The 19,684-nt window shown below is 36.1% G+C and overlaps 1 protein-coding gene and 1 long non-coding RNA gene across 2 annotated transcripts in view; one reads left to right on the top strand and one right to left on the bottom strand.

The window, feature by feature from the left end:
• Window positions 1-19,684, bottom strand: part of LOC136828583 (cotranscriptional regulator ARB2A) — a 323,128-nt gene that overhangs the window by 220,614 nt on the left and 82,830 nt on the right. The gene's annotated exons all lie outside the window — the stretch shown is intronic.
• Window positions 1-19,684, top strand: part of LOC136828580 (uncharacterized) — a 53,274-nt gene that overhangs the window by 29,841 nt on the left and 3,749 nt on the right. The window contains exon 3 of the long non-coding RNA XR_010850117.1: window positions 16,624-16,763. This is a non-coding gene — a long non-coding RNA (uncharacterized lncRNA). The remainder of the gene's footprint in view (window positions 1-16,623; window positions 16,764-19,684) is intronic.

The following is a 19,684-nucleotide window of genomic DNA, read 5'->3' on the forward strand; positions in this document are numbered from 1 at the left end:
GGCTAGTCTTAATCTTGGTAGAGTAATTTTTCGCGACACAATTCTATGGGGTATTTTTACTCTAACCAGACATCAAAGAGTATTTTAACCGTGCGGGAATTTCCTTCCCTTATTTTTGAAGTATTTTAATTTAGTAACTTTTAAGATACTAATAAAGTTTCTCGTTTATACGATGCAGTTGGATTTCGTTTAGCACAGCTTCGACGGAAAGGAGTAACCAAGAAGGAAACAGTTCGGCGGTAGAAGGAACGCACCCAAGTCATTTTAGCCAGATCTCAGACTAATCCTTAGTTTTAGGAGCCTTCTCCGTGAGTTTTTTTACTGTTATGACGAGGGACAAAATATATATTTCTTTTTTTCTTCGTCTGAGAATTTGAGTTAAATCGGGCGTTGAAATACTGCTTGGCTAAGGAAAATAAAGATGATACATGCAGTATTTAGTTAATTTGCCTCTTGGATATATTTAGAGTTGCGGCCATGTTTTTTCTTATACTTTTATCTATACTGTCGCCTGTGTAGATGTGTTATCATTCTGAATATTTCTCTGCAAGCTTCTTCACATGTCAGTTTTGTATATGTGCAGATGCATTGATTATCATCATTTGAAGGCTTGGGTTCATTTGCACTGCAAGATAGGCTTAGTTAGTGGGTCACTACCACTCGCCATTCCGTACTAAGATAGGCTTTAGCCGTCACGTCAGTATATATGTGCAATATCACTCGAAGACATTTGTTCATTATCACTTGAAGGTGATTGTTCTCCCTCACTTCAAGATAAGTGCAACTTTAGAGATAGCCGTTCACTATCACAAGAAAAAGCAATCATCATGACCTCAGAAAAGGCCTTTACCACCACTAAATGGATAATATAGTGATGCTTGGCTCAAGTGGGTACGCTGGGGTGGTAAGATTTATAATAGCGTTTTCTTTTTCTAGTGCTGTTGGTGCTTATACCAGGTTATGACCTTATAAGAGGGGTTTTACGTCATTGCAGAGTTGAACGATAAATAAAATGTAATTCAAACCTGAAAATTTTTTGGTATATTGGTGGGATGATGAAATTTACATTCGATCGTTTGCGAATGAAAGAAAATTGATCATTCATTTTTGTATCAAAAAATTATAAAGAGAGAGAGAGAGAGAGAGAGAGAGAGAGAGAGAGAGAGAGAGAGAGAGAGAGAGAGAGAGAGAGAGAGAGAGAGAGATTAGATATGTGGATCAATCCAAAATCTCCTGAAGTCACCTATTTTTAGCTTGGAAACAACGAACGTTTTAGAAATCAAAGTTGATGTCAGGTGTTTGTGTATTATAAGGTAATAGCCTTTATATACAGAATTGTAGATACTGAGGTGGCATGGGTCCCAACTGTCTTTTGAAAAACTGAATTCAGTAATATTTTCGTTTCAAGTAAAGTGTTTAATGTATCTTCTAATTTAGTTGTTTTCAAAGACTGATGATGTCAGCTGCTGTCTTGATAATGGCACATTTAAACGCATACCCTACTCCTTTCACCTCTTCTTGTCTGTTACATTGGATGGGAACTGCAGAAAGTGTGTATCTATTCCCTTCAAATCAGAAGTCAACTGATAGTTGCAATATAAACAAAGATTTGTGATCATAATTTATTTCATCATTTAGCCGTGCTTCTAATGAGAGAGATTTTAGTATCCAGCTAGAAGTGGTCCCTTTTCTTCCGCAGTTCTGCAGAATGTCAGTATTCTTTGCGAATGTTATGCCAAGAGAGACTGTCGTAAGTGTTAAGAAACTCTTATTTAGAAAATTTGCTTTTTCTAATAAAGAAAATAAAATTTCATTTGAATTGTAACATCCAAATTCCGACTGAAGTGTGCTACCTATCTCAGAATATCACCAGACATTTTCGTCGGAGAGAATAGCCTATTTTAGAGTTGCTTTAGGAGATGCACTGTGCAGGTGCGGCTGCAAATTAGTAGAGAGGGTTCTTTTTTCAGGTGAGTTCTTGTGCTCTTGGCATCATTTCTCCCGATCTCCCCCATTTTCACCCTGTTATTATTATAGAATCTCGACTCAGACTAGTTTTTAAAGTGGAGAACATCGTCGACTCGTTGTTTTGTCTGGGTAGTTCTTTGTGTTGAAACGGTGCTCAGGATATGCTTGATGCCAGTCGTTGTCGACCGTTGGTTTTGGTTCAAACTGACTGTGTATAGCTGAAGGAGGCTTTCATTAATTGATATATTCATACAGTGTCTGCTATTGAGGCTGTGGTTAGTTGAACATAATTATAAATGACGTCATCTCTGATGCCTATCTTTGGATCATTCCTTCCTTATCTTTTGCCAGGGGCAGATCTTGAAGGGAGTTCTCTCAGGGATCTTTTACTTGCAGGCATTTCGAACATCTCTACTACAGTTTTACATTTTACTCTAAAGGTGCTTTTGTCGTCTTCCTTGTTTTGATCACAGTTCAGCCTTGATCAAGTCATGTCTTTAAGATGTGAGGGTTATGTATATAGCTATCAAGAGGTAAGACGGATATACGGAGGTTTGCAGATTATAGTGATCTCTGTTTATGTCAGACTTATGTATAGCGTAATATTACGAAAAATCAGGACAGTGTATAGCGACCTGGCCTGTTGAATGGATAAACGTTTGATGAGTTAACTTTTCATTAATCAAAGGAACTTACAGTATATACTCTTATAGGTGGAGTGGTTTGTGGATTGATGCTGTGAACAAAAATTGTCATGTTTTTGTGTAAATCCAAATAGAAGTGGAACTGTTTTAGCAAACTTTAATCAGAAAGACCATTCGCTTGCTGTCACTGTTGAGAATCGGCTGAGAGCGATTGTATTCATCGGGTCTGTTACTGATGAAGATGGTGAGCTGGAGAAGTTGGTGTGTTTCATTTGATTTATATTGCGAACCTTATGCATTAATGTATTATTTAGTGAGGAGATGCAGTTCGCTTTATATATGGTACATTGGTTGTGCTTACGATCCCCGGCAGAAATGACTTTCTTATTTAAATAGGGTTATCAGAGTCTGTCGTTGCTCACCAGATGGCACCATTGAAAATTCAGTGTATATAATTTTTCTTGAGATACTATGTTGGTGATACATATTTCCTCGTAAAAGCTTAATTGGTGAACTATGGATTTCCTTGTGGTTGTATGATCCGACAAACTTCAGTGTTTTCTTGTGATTTTGTTGACTAACGAACTTTAGTATTGGGACATTTTCCTTAATCATATAGCCTGGCAGACTTCATTGATGACGTATAGTAATTGCATAATTATACAATAGAAGTGGCTTCATTAATAACGTAACGTTATCTTAGACAAATTTCATTGAGAAGGCATAATTTGCTTTACGTTAAAATATTACAAGTCACGTAAAAATAGTGTAAAATTTGTCTTGCCAATATAGGCCTAAGTCACGGCCACGTTCTGTCAAAGACTTTTTTGGTTTCAACTTTCAGCATGCTGATATTTTCTGTAAGAATGTATTGTGTTTGAAATTTGTAAGATGGGGCACATTTCTTCTGAAAATTGTAGGATGGGGCATATTTCTTCTCAGTAATAATGTCTATGCTTTTATGTTAGGCGGTTGACTGAGTTGATGTTTGCTATATATCTTTATATGTATCAACATTTATGTATGTGAGTATGGAGGACTACCATCCTCCATTCTATACGTGAGTTAATTCATATCTGTCAATAAATCAGACATCTTTAAGCATTCCAACCCCGACGTTCAAGTGCATGTTTGCCTTCGGGGAAAATGCCATGCATTGATCACTTGGGTCACGGTCATTGCAAAATGATGTGCTGCAAAGAGACGCCAGGTCTTCGTACAAATGAAGTGTCTATGCACAGGCATTATGGGGCCTTCATGTCATACATGAAGGCAGTTGTGCTTCGAGTGATTGTTGTTCATAATTTGATAAACTGTGACGAAGGCATGCTCCTATTTGCACAATTTATAAATAGCTTAATGGTGTTATGTCGTATCTAACGACATTCATGTTCGGGCATTAAGTAGAATTTATATCTAGAGATTTCAAGAACAACGGCAAATTTATTTTTCATTTAACTTTGAAGAGAAGCTTCGGATAGGGGGTTGTGGAATGAGGTGTTTTTTTTATATAGAGAGAGGGAAACAAGAAGACGAAGAAGAAGGAAAAAGTGATTATGTCAGAAGAGAAAGGCAAGTTGTCTGAAGTGAGGTCGGATTCAAAAGGTTGGCAAGGTGTCAAATATTTCTCTCTCTCTCTCTCTCTCTCTCTCTCTCTCTCTCTCTCTCTCTCTCTCTCTCTCTCTCTCTCTCTCACACACACACACACACACACACACACACACACACACACACACACACACACACACACACACACACACAGTTTTGAATGTTATATGTAAACATTTTAATGTATAATGTACTTTTTTATTTTATCCATGTCTTCGTCTGTTTGTTTGTCAATCCATGGACACTATCGTATGTGTATTCATTATCCAAACTACAGTACACCTTAAGTGTGCACAATCACTCTTAAAGTTCTCAGCCGTTCTGCACGATACTGTGTATATCGAAGGTCGAACTACAAACTGGGGCCCGAATGGTCTTAAAAAAAGTGTTTCAGACACTAGCACATATCGGGCGTTGCACAGGGTAACGTTTGACGTTTGCTGGATTGCAAAAAGTGCGTTTGTAAATTACAAAGTACCATATCAGTAATGTTAAGTGTCAGCAAAAGTAGTTACAGATATGTTGTAACACGGTTATCACCTAGCCGACTCCGTGGATTTTTATGCTTTATCGTAACGATGTTTTCTTTCGCGTGTAAATTACGACCCAAATCATGAAGCCCCACGGCCACATTATTTCTAGTAAAATAACGCTTTAGGTTAGGTCAGGTGATTGGTTACTTGCCTTCATTTTTTCCAGGGTAATCAAATTTTTATTTATTTTCGTGGGAATTGCTGAGGTCATTATAACATATACAGCAAATATATGGTTAAAAATAATTAATTTCCATTAGTCTGTTTGATTATCACAGTGCTGTATGGCTTGACGTAAGTGACAATTTTTCATTAGTTTATTAGCCATCCCTGGTTCATTTATGATGTATGGTTTCATGCTAATAACCGTCTGTGATCAGTGTAAGGCTACCTCTTGGCCACCATGCCCTCTACTTTGTTTCGAAACCGCCAGCGATGGTAGAGAGCAATCTTCTACTCAGGCGATGAGTAAAATGTGAGAAGGTCTTGGCAAAAATAGCTCTCCCTTGATAGTCTCCTTGCACTATTTTTCCTCCATCACTCTGTCTTTGCTCCGCATCGTCTCCTACTTCTTCTTATTTGATGCAGTATCTTGATTTTCTGTGATGGATGGTATTTTTAGGAATTCATCAGAGCGGTATTCTTCTCGCGTGCTCCTTTCCGTCTTCTTCCTTCTGTGTTATACGCCCTTTCTTCTTCTTTTCCCTTCGGTGATGTCATCTGGATTTTGATAGTGGTGTGTGTTTTGAAGAATATGTCTAGGCCTGCCGTGCGTTCTAAATTCTTGGTGTGTTTTTATGATGGTCGATAAAAAAAATTAGCTTAGATGCTTGTTCGAGTCGACTACTATCAGAGAGATGTGTACAGTAATTTCATAAGTGTGATTTTGTATCAAAGAATTAGTTTGAATGCCTACGAACATATTCATTTCATGATTGTTTAAAAGTTCGACTGAATTTCTTTGCATGTTAAAGATTGGTTAATCATCGGCACTGGTATCTAGTTGAGTGTAAGTTGCACTTACAAAACACGAGGTGAGATTGTTTTCGGGACTATGTTCAGAATTTTATTGTGTTTCTGTCCGCTTTTGAAATGAAAAGCACCACTATAAAAATCTAGATGACATCACCGAAGGAAAAAGAAGACAGGGCGCGTAAAACGTGATTTGGGTCGTAACTTACACGTGAAAAGGGCGCGTAAAACGTGATTTGGGTCGTAACTTACACGTGAAAGAAAACATCGTTACAACACAGCATCCAATAAAATTATCCACGGAGTCAGCTAAGTAATAACCGTATTGCAACATATCTGTGACTACTTTTGCTCATACTTAACATTATTGATATTATACTTTGTAGTTTACAAACTCACTTTTTGCAATCTAGCAAATGTCAAACGTTACCATGTGGAAAACAGGGCTTTGTCTACGTTAATATCTAAAGACCTTTTCTCACAATGATCACCCTAATTTCACGGAGTTACGATGATTTCTTAATCTCGTGTTTATATAAGAAAAGCTTTAACATTTGCATTTACGTAGGATTATTTAACTGTATTTTTTTTAATATGCGAAGTTTTGTAGATATGTATTTTGTATTTTCATACTGAGCGAAAAACTGGGACTTTTACTCTAAAGATGAAAAGACCTGTTATAATAAAATACGCATGATACTGAAGTGATGTTCTTGGTTTGAAAAAAAAAAGTGGGGGGGGGTTACTTTTTAAAAAGCAAGTTTACCCAGTTTGAACATTCCTATGTTAAGAGATAGTATAGATTAGTTTCCTTTTCTCTCAGAAACAAGTCTTTCATTTTGAAATCTATGAAGCATGTTTTTAGAAGCATGGTTACAGTTTCCTCTCGGATCTTTCATTCCCCATTTCAGGATAACATGCTGCTTTATACATTGATATGAAATGATTTGAATTTTCACCTAGGAAAATTATCCCTTCATACATTCAGTTGTTTTAGTGAGTACTTGGCGAGCATGCAACATTTTATAAATTAGAAATGCTGTTGTTTCGCCTAAAAGGCATCAGCTCTGACTACAAGGGAAAACATCAACCGAGTATTTTTATTGGTGACACTTATGTCTTTGTTCTAGTCCATCGTGTTTTGTAGTGATATCTGTCACATGGCTGAGTACACTCGTAAATCTATGTTTTGTTTGTTTAGGTTAAAAAATTATTTAGACCCATTATTCTGATTGCCAGTTTAGGGGTGTCTCTAAGCCTAACTTTCCTTGGACTTCAAGAGAACTAAAAAGTCATGAATCTCAGAGCACTATCTGTCTATATAATATACTTTATGCAAAATCAGTTAGTGAAAGATGACGACAAAATAGCATGCCATGCTTTTCTGGCTTTGTCACTCAGAGAGGAGTAGGAAGAAGGCTAAGGCTTATGTCAGAGGTTGGATGTCTTTTCGAATAGTTCAAGGCTCAGTTATGCAAAGGACTGCACGCCTTTAGCCAAGGTTGATTCAATAATAGCTTTAAATTCTCCAGCATTATCAGTTAAACATCAGGTACATTTTTATGTTATATTTGAAAGGGAATCCTTTCAGAAGCAGCGTCCTCTTAGCATTTTAGTAAGACTTCGGAGGTAGTGGACTTAATGTCTTATTTATTTCTTGCCATCTGCTTTAGTTCTGGAGGTGTTGCCTTTCCTCCAGTCTCTCTCCTTATTCCACCCAAAATTATGTTAGCCCTTTTTGGCCTCCAACGATGGGTTTATCAACATCATGGCCATCATCCTGGACTGGGACTCTTGATCGTCATTTTCAAATCAGCTGTAGTTGCTAAATCTTGCTAGTCACATTTCATTTGCCCACTTAGCTAACGGCTTCCATTTGTAGAATCTCGGGAGAAAGGTGTAAAGTCTTGATTCAAGAGTACTCTAATAAGTGTAGGCAGAGTTGGAAAAGATTATTATATATATATATATATATATATATATATATATATATATATATATATATATATATATATATATATATATATATATATATATATATGCATGGATGGCCAATTCAGATTCGATTACTGCAACATAAATATTTTAAATTGAAAGCGGCAGGTTGAATTTTTAAGGAAATAATGAAGGTTCCACACTATAAACATGAAAAGGCTATCAGAGATTGCACACCTCCGCCGGTGCAGTTATCATAGTTAATGAAATGTTTTTCGTCATTGACGTTTATTCCACAAAAATGAAGTGAGTCGATTCCCATAGTCACCAAAATATTCTGTATCTTATCAGGTTTCAAAACATGTCAATTACAGTCATAATAAACGAATGAATATATAAATCTTGGATTCAGGAATAATTTATAAAAGTTATACCATCATCATTATTATTATTATTATTATTATTATTATTATTATTATTATTATTATTACACTTCGTCTAATAATTTATTGCAGGGAATATTGTGAAACTTAAAATGAGAAATCTTTAAAAATCTGCTGATAGATAAACAGACAAATCATAGAAACCTATAACATAACCGCATTGGCAGGGGAAATAAAGATATGGATCGCGGACAATATTAATTTTTTCAGCGGTTTTCTTATATGAACGTGCTTTGTCAACCTTTCTAATTTCAGATTTAAAAAAAGGAGCATTCGATAGAAGACTCTAAAAGATTCTCTAAATCCTCAAACTTTACAGTTCTGTTCTGTTAGGCTATCCCAAAATCTAATCACTTGTTGCAAATGACAAGGCCAAACTTGGCCAGATTTACCCATAAATAACGAATATCGTTTTGCGTAATCCTGAAAAGCGTACAAAAGCATAACATCCTTCACGGAAGTAATGGCTTTCATGAATGGCAGTGTGTTGTATAAAGGAATTAGAAATAACAAAAAGTGCTCTAAAATATCTGACATGTAATTGCCCACTTCCGTTTGGTACGTTTCCGAAAAAGCGAACTATATATATAGCTATTTCTTAATCTCCACTAAGGGCTTCTCGACGTGTTTCAGGCCATGATTTCGATTTTGGGTTTTCCCGAAATACTTTCATCGGAAAGTTCAAGATTCATTATATATTATATATATATTGTGTGTGTGTTGTTATTTTATTATTATTATATATAGTGTGTGTGTACAGAATACCCTATCAATATAACTTTAGCATTAATATGTGCTGTAATTAGATATACGTTGATATATGTTTGTTTTAATTTAAATTTTCCAGAGATTACATTTTTGTTTCTTGTAGTTTTCGCAGTGGCCCGTACACAACTATTGAAGTGAATCACAGATTTTTTTTTCTCTCACTCGCTCGTTCAAGAACTCGCGGCATTTGCCCCCCCCCCCCCTCATCCCCAGGCGATTTTAGCCAAGGACGCCATTTTCCCATTGTTGCTGGTAAGCAGCAGTTTTAGTCAGATATAAATTGATATTCGCTTCGGGATCAAATTTCTAATATACAGCCACTGTATTTAAATCTAAAATGCCTATTCAACGTACGTCGTTCGGCATGTTTTCACTGTCAGTTTAGAAACGAAACTTCCCAAGATATCTTCCCAGAGGTGGACACGTGCGTGCGTCCGTGTGTGAATACATTTTGGGATCGGTGTCTTGCTATCTGGGGCAAGGGACTCGATTAGAGAGGGAGGCTGTGGCACCGTCGGAACTAAGAGCATTCTCTGTATTTTTGGACTCTGTTGACATCTCTTATTTCTTCCCCGATGACCTCATAGCAATTATGTCTACAAATTTTGTTATTTTACCTTACGAATACCTACTTTCCATAGTCAGGATGTAAATGTTTCGGGTCTACTTTATTCATCTTTAATTATGGCTACGTACTGTGTTTGCGAGTCCCTGTTTTGTCTGATCCTCGGTCCGTTGTAGTAGCTCCTTCTCAGTTTGTGTTCTCGTGTGCTGGTGGCCACATCTTTTACTTCGTATTTTTCTTCTACCTTGTTTCGAATAGGAAATAGTTCTTTGTTCTGACTGGAGTACAAGAGAAAAAAAATTGAGGATTATTTCATGACAGAGTGTTAAGATTTTGTTAATTGCTAATATGGTGCAGTGGTGATTTAACGGGTAGACGCTACTTCGCACTAAGCGCCTTTGAAATGTTGCTTTAAGTTTCGTTGATGTTGCATTAGTTTCTTTTTAGCAGTTTTTTAAGTAGTTGTCTTTAGTTTACTTTGTGTTGCCAGTTATTTTCGATATTTATTCTTGAATTTTTAGCAAGTAATTTTATAATAGCATGTGAAAACGACACAGACTGTATCCACTGACAATATGTAAAACAGATTACCAATCCATATATATATCAAACGATTATCGTGAGTGCCTTTCCTCCGTAGAAGCCAAGACATACGAGGCATGGAAGGGGTCGTGTGGACGATGTTTTGGAAAGCCTGAAGAGACTGGTTGCCAACTCTTAGGAGTTATGAAAGTGAAGGAGTTTTCTCAGTTGCTTGTCATGATTTAACAGAAGCCTAGTGCCATATCGCCCAGCGTTTTCTTTAATATCTTGTCGTAATTACAAGCAGCATGGCTAGTATCACTGGCTTCGTTCAAGCTGTAATGCTTGTAGTGTGCTATTATTTAGTAAGCAAGCCAAATTCCTCAATGAAATTGGGTTTTGGTATTTTCAAGATTTATTCTTTGATTTTTGGTGTAATGCAGTGTTGGGTCTAATACTATTGCCTGGCTACATTCCTTGGTCCCTGTACCTTAAAAATTGATTGTGATATCTAACTTTTGTATATTATTTATAGTTTGCTCCATCGTTTTAAAATTTGTTTCTGCATGGATGTATACGTGTTACATTGGAAAAAAAATTTCATGTGATATACAGTACATAAACTCATGTTTTTAGGCTGTCCCACCTTTATGGGCTTCATACACTCATGTCATTAGACTGTCTCACCCTACACTCATGTCATTATCCCTGATTTATGGGCAATCACTGCAAAAAGCCCAAGTAGCGTCCCATTTTATGAATACCATGTGCCGAGCAAGTCGGGGTACTCTACGCATCGTGAAACCCACGTTTCGTTTTGTCACGGTCCGCTGTTTAAAATGGCGTGAGCAAAGAATCAGTGAAAGTAACTTAGTACGTGACTTTATTTACCCATTGTGTAATTGTAATATATGTTCCTTGTATTAACAGATATTAGGGGTAACGAAAGTATCCATTGAGTATCATGCTTTGGAATTTTTACAGATATTTTCCTTTTCAAAGAAGGTCATGTACTGAAAATTTCCTTTACCAAAGAAATATTTGCTTGGAAAAGGAGAGAGGGAGAAAGACAGATACTACAATTATAAATTGTTTATGTACATATGCAGACACACCCACTCACCCTTCGCATACATACTTGAATTCACACACAACACACGCTATATATATATATATATATATATATATATATATATATATATATATATATATATATATATATATATATATATATATATATATATATATATATATATGTATGTGTGTGTGTGTGTGGTGGTTTGATAAACAAATCATGTGTTAACGTAATTAATAATCATATGTATATGTGTATATACTAGATCCACAGTCCTTTATCCAAAACCCTCGGAGGAAGCCGTTTCGGTTTTTGGAATTTTTCGGATTTCGGAACTGAAGGTTGCTCCTTAATACACAAGCACATTTCATTTCCAGCAGTTACATTCCGTAAAACAAAAAAAATATACAGTATCAATAAGAACCGTAATTTTCGTATATACTCGTGTATTATCTGATCTCGTGTATCATTCGGTCCTTAAAATTTTGTCCCAAAACATGATTTCATCACTTATAATATCGTGTATAGCGAGAGATGCGGTTTCGGTAGATTGCATGAGGATATGCTTAAAGTGCAGGTTTCAGTCTTTTGGTAGATGATACAAAGCTAAGCTTCCTATGCATTGTACAAGTCTAGGTTTCCTATGCCTGTCTCAGTTTCGGCAGATTTCACCGGCAAGGCATATGTAAGTTAGCTTTAAACTAATAGGCTTAGGAGCAAAAGTTCAGTAGGCTAAATGTGAATCATCATACATCCAGCCAGGCTTACCAAACTTGTGGCTTGTGTAAGAATCCAATACTATTTCTTACATTAACAGCCACTTGATTAAACGACAGCAAGCACTGACATAACCGAATAGAGAAACATCTGTTATCGTAAGTAACACACGTTTAAGAGTTGCGTTACAGTTGTCGACTTGTTAAAAACTTGCATATTTTCAGCGTAATTCCATGAATGAAAATAAAATTTATTTTTATTCTTCCTTCAAGCAACGGTGTTGAGAAAGTATGCCACCAAATTTAAGTAATAGGTTACAGCTGTGTCTGAAGAAACGAATAATGAGCAGACTGCACAATGTTTTTGGGGGCAAAAGCAACGTCTGAAACTGGCAAAACGCATGTGTACTTTATTTAATTTACTGCGTTTATAAATAAAGTAGTTGCAATGTTTAAATCCAGCTCTGATAATTTACGAAAGAAACGTATCTCAGAATTAAGTGCCATTCGGCAACTCAAGACAGTGATGTCGGTAAAATGCAATCTGCTGATTATTGTAAGAATGTAAACAAAACCAGAATGAAAATGGCACATGATCGCTCTGTTCATATTTTGTAATATGGTAATAATACGTGCATTCTGATTAGATACTTTGTAAATTTACAAGAAAAAGTATCTCAATTTACAAGAAAAAGTATCCCTGAATTACGTTTCTTCTAACAACTCATGGCAATCAGCCGAGATTTTGAGATTGTAAACGATATAAAATGCAAATGGCGTACGATGACAATATTTATATTCTGTGATACAAAAACAATATGATGGTAATACTTTCAGTATACTGCAATTGGATACAGCAGGCAAAACAACCGTTATTGAAATCACCATTATTACAGCAAGCGAGACAACCTTTATTTAAATCATCATTATTACAAATATAGTTGTACTGTATTTTAAGTCCTATTTTTTTTTTTTTTTTTAGATGAGCCACCTTTACTTTCCATTTTGTGTATTTTGAGAAAAGATTTATCATATATATATATATATATATATATATATATATATATATATATATATATATATATATATATATATATATTTGCTGTCAATTTTATTCTTAGTCTAAAAATTCTGTTGCTCCTGTTTTCATCTTCACACTAGGGATTCTTTTTGTTTACCGGCTTGTTTTAGAATATCTTATTTATGGCGAAATTCGATATTGAAACTTCATAATACATTCGTATATTTTTACCACAATTTTTTGGGGGGCGATTCTTCCATGGGTCACTGCTATGAATGAAAGATTTCATACAATTTCAGTATACTTTTAAGTTGTTGATCAGTGCCATGTTGTAGTTTTATGGCACTTAGGTGTCCTAATTATGGAATAAAGGTACTGAAGGTCCTGAAAGCAGATGCAAGTATATACCGGAAAGGAGATTGCCATATACATAGTTATTTAGTGAACGCGAAAATATGAGTAGATTCCTATGGTTGATATTGATGCGTATTTTGGTATGAGGTACTTTTACATGAAGTGATGAAGGCTTAAGATGAGCGATAAAAAATTTAGTTTGTTCTGGGCTTTTACGTCCTAGGGATATGGAAGTTGAAAGGGCAATCTGATATCCAGGGGCATTAATGAAGAAATGTTTGCCTCATGAAGCTAATGCAGTCATTGCACATAATTTTATAAGAGATGTTATAAACATTGCAAATTAACATCTATCCAATAATTAATTGTTATACAGTACATTGTCCGCCTTTATGTATAGATAGAGATTAGGTAGATAGATAGAAATTAGGTAGATATATATATATATATATATATATATATATATATATATATATATATATATATATATATATATATATATATATATATATATATATTATATATATATATATTATATATATATATAATGTACACACACACACACACTGTTCTCTACAACCAACATGTTCACGCATCCTGTAGTTTTTCTCATTTTTGCAAAATTACTTTTGGTGAGTGTGTTAGTCTGACCTTTATCACGATGAAATTTGTTCCACAGAGCAAACTATTCTAAGAAAAAAATTGAGTTAATATTTGACTGCATGAAATTTAGGCTGTTAAGCCAAGCACTGGGGCACTTTCGAATCAAATATGACCTTTACTTGTCGGTGTCTCATCGGAGAGAAATCGGTTTTTGGTTTCTTAATATCGGCTTTATTTTTACAGGAGCCCAGTCATTGTTTTTATGTTAAGTAAAAGGCTAAAAATTGGGTGCAGTTACAGTGCACCACGTGAGGTTCACTGACGGCATTAACCTCCCGCGGCTATTAGCAGTCATAAACATAGAAAGACAGTAGATTGCGATCAATGGGGTGATCTGAGAAGTAAATAGATTATTGGTATTATTTTACCCTTTAGAATGATGCCCAGGTTTCTATAGTGCCTATTTTGATTAGGGTAAGGACTATTAAAATCCCGTTAGACATCATGAAGCAGTACCACTATCCATTGTTTGTAGACTTCCCATAGATATAATGGTAATATGTTATACTGAATTTTCTTTCCTGGGAAAACAATGGAATACTAAGGACGATAGATGGAAAAGCACAATAATCTAGTGGTATATTTTGTTGTCCATTTGTAAATAGTAAACCTATCGCATCAAAAATAATCTCTAGAAAGATTAAAAATTTTTTTAAAAATTCCTTGAGGTTTTATCAGAAAAAGGTTACCTGGTATGAAACAAATATAATGCTTCTGGGTTGATACTACCAGGTTTGGCAGTAATTCGATACAATGGTTTAAAAAAAAAATAATGTAGTGTTACAGAGTGAGAAGCCAGCGCATCCACTCTCGGAAACCTACAATCTTCCAAGACTGCCTACACCATCTTGTTAATCTCAGTGAAGAAGGAGAATGTTTGATATTTCATTTCTTGAGTCCAAACGTATGCATTAGGAGACGGAAAGACTACTTTAACAGAGAATTTCTCCTCTTAACTCTGTAACTTGTTCATTGATGAGAGAATCTCATACCTCATCATGCAACTAGGTTTGGCAGTCCACTAGACCAACATTTGGTCGAGGTCACACTGAATTTTATCAGTTGGTTGTTTTACCAAGTCAGCTTACTAAAATATCACCGATTAGGTTTATGAATAAGCAACATGTTAAATGTTGTGAAGCAGCTGAGCTTTGTTGTTGTTATTTTTGTTAAACATGTATTTTTATCTACAAGGTAAATTATAACTTCGTTCCATCTTAAGTAATCATTGATCTTTAGATATTCTGTTGAGGTGTTATTGTCTCGCCTCCACTTGACCCTCCCTTTTGTTACTATTTTTATTATAAGCAGATATATTTCAGCCATCACTAAAAATTTCATGAACTTTGTCCTTTTCTCTAAAAGTGCCAACTTCCACGAAACTTGATAATAAGGGTTAAATATATGTTCCTTTATTTGTTTATTCATATATGTTCAGATTTTAACTGTATTTTTGTAAATTTGTTTCAAATCATTATTAAAACAACGTAAACTGTATTGAAATGGAATGCTGTATAAAATTTAAGCCAAAGGCCAAGTGCTGGGACCCAGGAGGTCATTCAGCACTGACAGGGAAATTGAGAGTATTAAGGTTTTAAAGGTGTAACAGGATGAAAACCTGGCAGTTGCAATATGAAGCAATTGTTAGGAGGGGGTGGAAAGTAAGATGGAAGAAAGAGACTATGACGGAGATACAGTGAAAGGGGTGCAAGGGACTGAAGGGACACTGCAAAGAGCCATACATAATGCCTACAGTGCACCACATGAGGTGCGCTGATGGCAGTACCCCCCTACAGGAACATAACTGCATTGCTGTAATTCTTTGCCACACAATTAGAATTTTAACACAATAGCATGACATCTCCCAGTGATATCTGCCTTGGTAATATGTGTCTGTAATCGATAAGTATTCTATAAGCAAAATATCCATTATGGTGACATACATGCTAAAGAAAATATCCACCATGGTGACAGTTTTTAATCGGTAAGTACTCAATAAAAAAAGGAGAACGTTGCCTCTATGAATTGGTAATAAAATGAGAGATTCATTTAGTCATTTGAATAAGTTGGAATCTGTGTGTTTTGGAGGAAGGATCTGAAATGCTCAAGGGTGCATGTTTACTTCGAAAAGATGCCCAGTTGGTTTTCTAAATTCCTTACTTCGAAAAGATGCCCAGTTGGTTTTCTAAATTCCATGTTACTTTGAAACCCCATGACACCTGCATGACTTGACCAACTTTGACCACAGAGTGGTGTTCACAAGTCATTTTGCAGTTCATACAATTATTCCCCTCTTTTTAAAAACGTTTGCCATTGCTTTGAGATGTTTTTGTGTATCATTGCCAAGAATTTTCCCCATTGTAATACTTGAAAAAAGTGTGTGGACGTTAAAAGTAAATCCCTAACTTTTTAATATTTTATTGATTTGAGAATGAGGCTGGGGTTTGTTTCTAGAATGCATTAAGATTTTGTTAAATGTGACTCCTGTGGCATTGTATTCATCAGTATCCTTTTCCAAATCCCAGGATGGGTGCATTTTTTGGTATATTCTTTTCTTTTGTGGTAAAATACAGTATTCTTTCATTATTAAAGTTGCTGGCTGATGTAATTTACCAAGTGCATTATGAAGGTCTTAAAATAAAAGTAACCGAGGTTAAAAAGTCCCAAAAAGCAGCAATTACAGTATACAGGAAGTTCAGCACCCCAAGTATTTTCTGTTTCTTTCTACTCTGTGGTTCCTAGTACTGTATAACCTTTGATTACACTTTCCTTTAAAGAAGTAACTACACCTGCTTTTTGTAATAAGTAGCTACACCTGCTTTTTGTAATCCAACAGCTAACGTTTGGAGCTGGTGTGTATGCGGGAATCTACATCACACAAAATTATGAAGTTCCACGAGTTGACGAACCAAGCAAGCTATGGGAGAAGGTTAAAGATTGGGCTGAATCACACAAGAAGAAGGACTAGAATTAAAGGTAAGTGAACAATACGAAACTTGCTTTCTTTAAAATGTAATACTCATCTTTTGTTAATGCTTAAGGCTTTTTTTTTACCATTTATAATGATGATGTTTGCTTACTCAGACCTATAAAGATAAAGCTAAGAGAGCATAGGCTACTCAAGTATGACACAAGCAGAGAATACATGTCCTGTTACTTGCTGAAGTTCTTGCATATAGTTGAGTAAAGTATTTAACTTCACAATCTAGTGACTGAAGTGGAAATTCTATATCAGAAAACTTGCTGATAGAGATGCTAAAAGTTAGTCTTTGCCAGTAAGCAGATTTTAGTTTCCTTCATTAGAATACTCTACAGTCATAGATTCCGTGCCCCAAAATATTTTTAAAGACGCTTCTTTATGTTACTACTACTCTTTGTCAAAATGGCATAAACCAGAAAGCACCCTTTATGTTACTACTACTCTTGTCAAAATGGCATAAACAAGAAAGCACCCTTATCACCTTTTTAAAGAATCATAAGAAAACACTGTAGGCATATATAGTAGGCAGTCCCGGTTTACGACGGGGGTTCCGTTCTAGCAACTTGGCACAAGCCGAAAATCGGCGTAAACCGGGACATTATTGAAAATTGTAAGAAAACCGTACTCTTAATGCTTTGGGTGTCTTGAAAACGACATAACCTGCATTATTATTGAGTTTTTCATAAAAAAACTCCGAATTTTGAAGGCGTCGTAAACCCGGAACATGCGTTGTAACCTGGAAAAAATTTTTATGAATATATTTGAAGAGCATTGTAACCTCAGAACGGCGTAACCTGCCTTTACTTGGTCAGTATGATTGCAGTCATAAGCTTGACAAGATTTTTTTTAATAAAGATTTTATTTGAAAGTATATTTCAATCATTCTTATAAAACTTTTCTGTGAATAAAGTCTTATGAAAGAAAATATCTAAGAAAGTGCTGAAAAATCAGGAACTCTCAAATAAAGACCACGAGATAATTAAATGACTTTGTACCCCACTGGCACAACCTGGTGCTAACTGTAAGACCATAAGAGGTGGCAGAGCATTTGTGCTCCTTTTAAAAGTTAGTGAGATTGGGAAATGCAATTCAAATCTATTAGGTGCGTTGTTGGAATTTTAACACGGCTTACATTCCTGTTGACAATAACTTGTTAAAAGTTTCCAGTGGTTACCTATTCATCTAATGTTGTGGATTCATAATCCTTAGTTGCAATAATTTGAATCATGCATAAGCCCCAAGGCAAAAAAAAAATGAAATTCATTGGTTATTTAGGATTTGCAGGCAAACAAAAAGTCTTAAGTCTTTTATTTATAGTCATTATAGGACAATTTTTGATAGGTTTAAACCCAACAATACACTAAACCATTTTGTTGCTACAGTTGAAATTTATATTCACATTCAAGTTAGCATAACATGCATGATAATCTTATAACAAATTTTACACTTCATTACATGTTAACATGTAATATTCAGATTAATGGGTTTTATTAGCTATCTCTAGTCTATAAACCCTCTTGTATCTGTCAGAAATATTAAGTACTACTTTCACCTTTTTATTAATTTTGTCCTAGATATGATGAATTTAAAAAAAAAATACTATTTAGGCTAGTGCAGGCTTGTTAAGTGTTGCCCACTAATTTAGCCTACATTTCTGTAGATTGTGCAAGAAGCTGTTTGGTTGTGGATGAGTTAGCAACCAGTAATGTTATGCTGCTTGTTAAATTGAAATAACTTACAGGAAGAGATCAGCAGTATGATAATTGTGGCTGCTGTAACTAGTTGTAGGAGAATGTCCATTTGACCACAAACAAACCCGGGACAGGCCAATTATGATTTGTGCCACCACAAGGCATAATAGATAATTCAAAATAGTACATTATAAATTTCCATAGAAATGAGGCACCTTGGTTTCTAACTCTTTTAGGTCAAGTGAGATAAGGAAACACAGCTGTATTTGCCTGTTGGTGTGAGGTTCAAGAAATGTCAGAAGTGAAAGACTGATTCTTTATTATTCTCGACAAGTGTTTATAATGCGGAAAGTGGACAGAAAGTTAGCGGGCGACCTGAGGCCCCCCGCTGCATCCATACAGAAATTGTGTTTAACAGGCATAAGAAGACACATATAATGCATTACAGAACATGTAAAAGGCAGATATATATATTGGCAGAAAGGCCATACAATGATGCACAGAATGAGATACATAAAGAATCTGAAATAATAACAAGTAACATATATGACGTGATTAATGTACGCATGAGGAGCGAAACACAAGAATGGAGAGGCAATTTGACGCCCTTACAAATACTCCCCCCCCCTCCCCAAGACAATAATTAGAGGAGCTATTATTGGATGAAACAACATTAATCACGCAATCACTGAGGTAGTTGGAGTGGACCCCTACTCCTGGAGAACTGTGGGCGTGGGGTAGAACCAACATCTGGGGTTGGCTTGATGTGTCCCCTGGGCCGCCCCGGGACCCCGCTTTGGTTGGGGGGCGGGTGTGTCTGCAGGGAGGTACTGAGGGGGAACTCTGGGGTGCCTGCCTGCCTTCTTGTGTACTTCGCTGTCCAACAGGAATGCCGGCTTCAGTCTGTTGATGGTGACCTAGTCTTCACGCCCGTGGATGTCAAGGAGGTATGCCTTGGCAGCCCACCTGATGACTCGGTGGGGGCCCCCCTGGAGGGCCTGGTTAAGGGCAGTTGACAGGTGTCCACCCTGACGAAGACGTAGGCGCAGGAGTCTAAGGCGGGTGGGCTGTAGATGGTGGTTCTGTCGATGAAGGTCTTACAGCAGGGTGCGAACTTCTGTGCGAGTTCCCTCAACCTCGGGAGTGGGGTGTTGGCCAGTGTCCCCCTGTAGACTTTCTCAGCAGGGGAGGCATTGCCATTTGCTTTCAGTGCGGTGCGGAGACCC

This window comes from Macrobrachium rosenbergii, chromosome 43 (genome assembly GCF_040412425.1).
Source record: "Macrobrachium rosenbergii isolate ZJJX-2024 chromosome 43, ASM4041242v1, whole genome shotgun sequence".
Lineage (NCBI taxonomy): Eukaryota > Metazoa > Arthropoda > Malacostraca > Decapoda > Palaemonidae > Macrobrachium > Macrobrachium rosenbergii.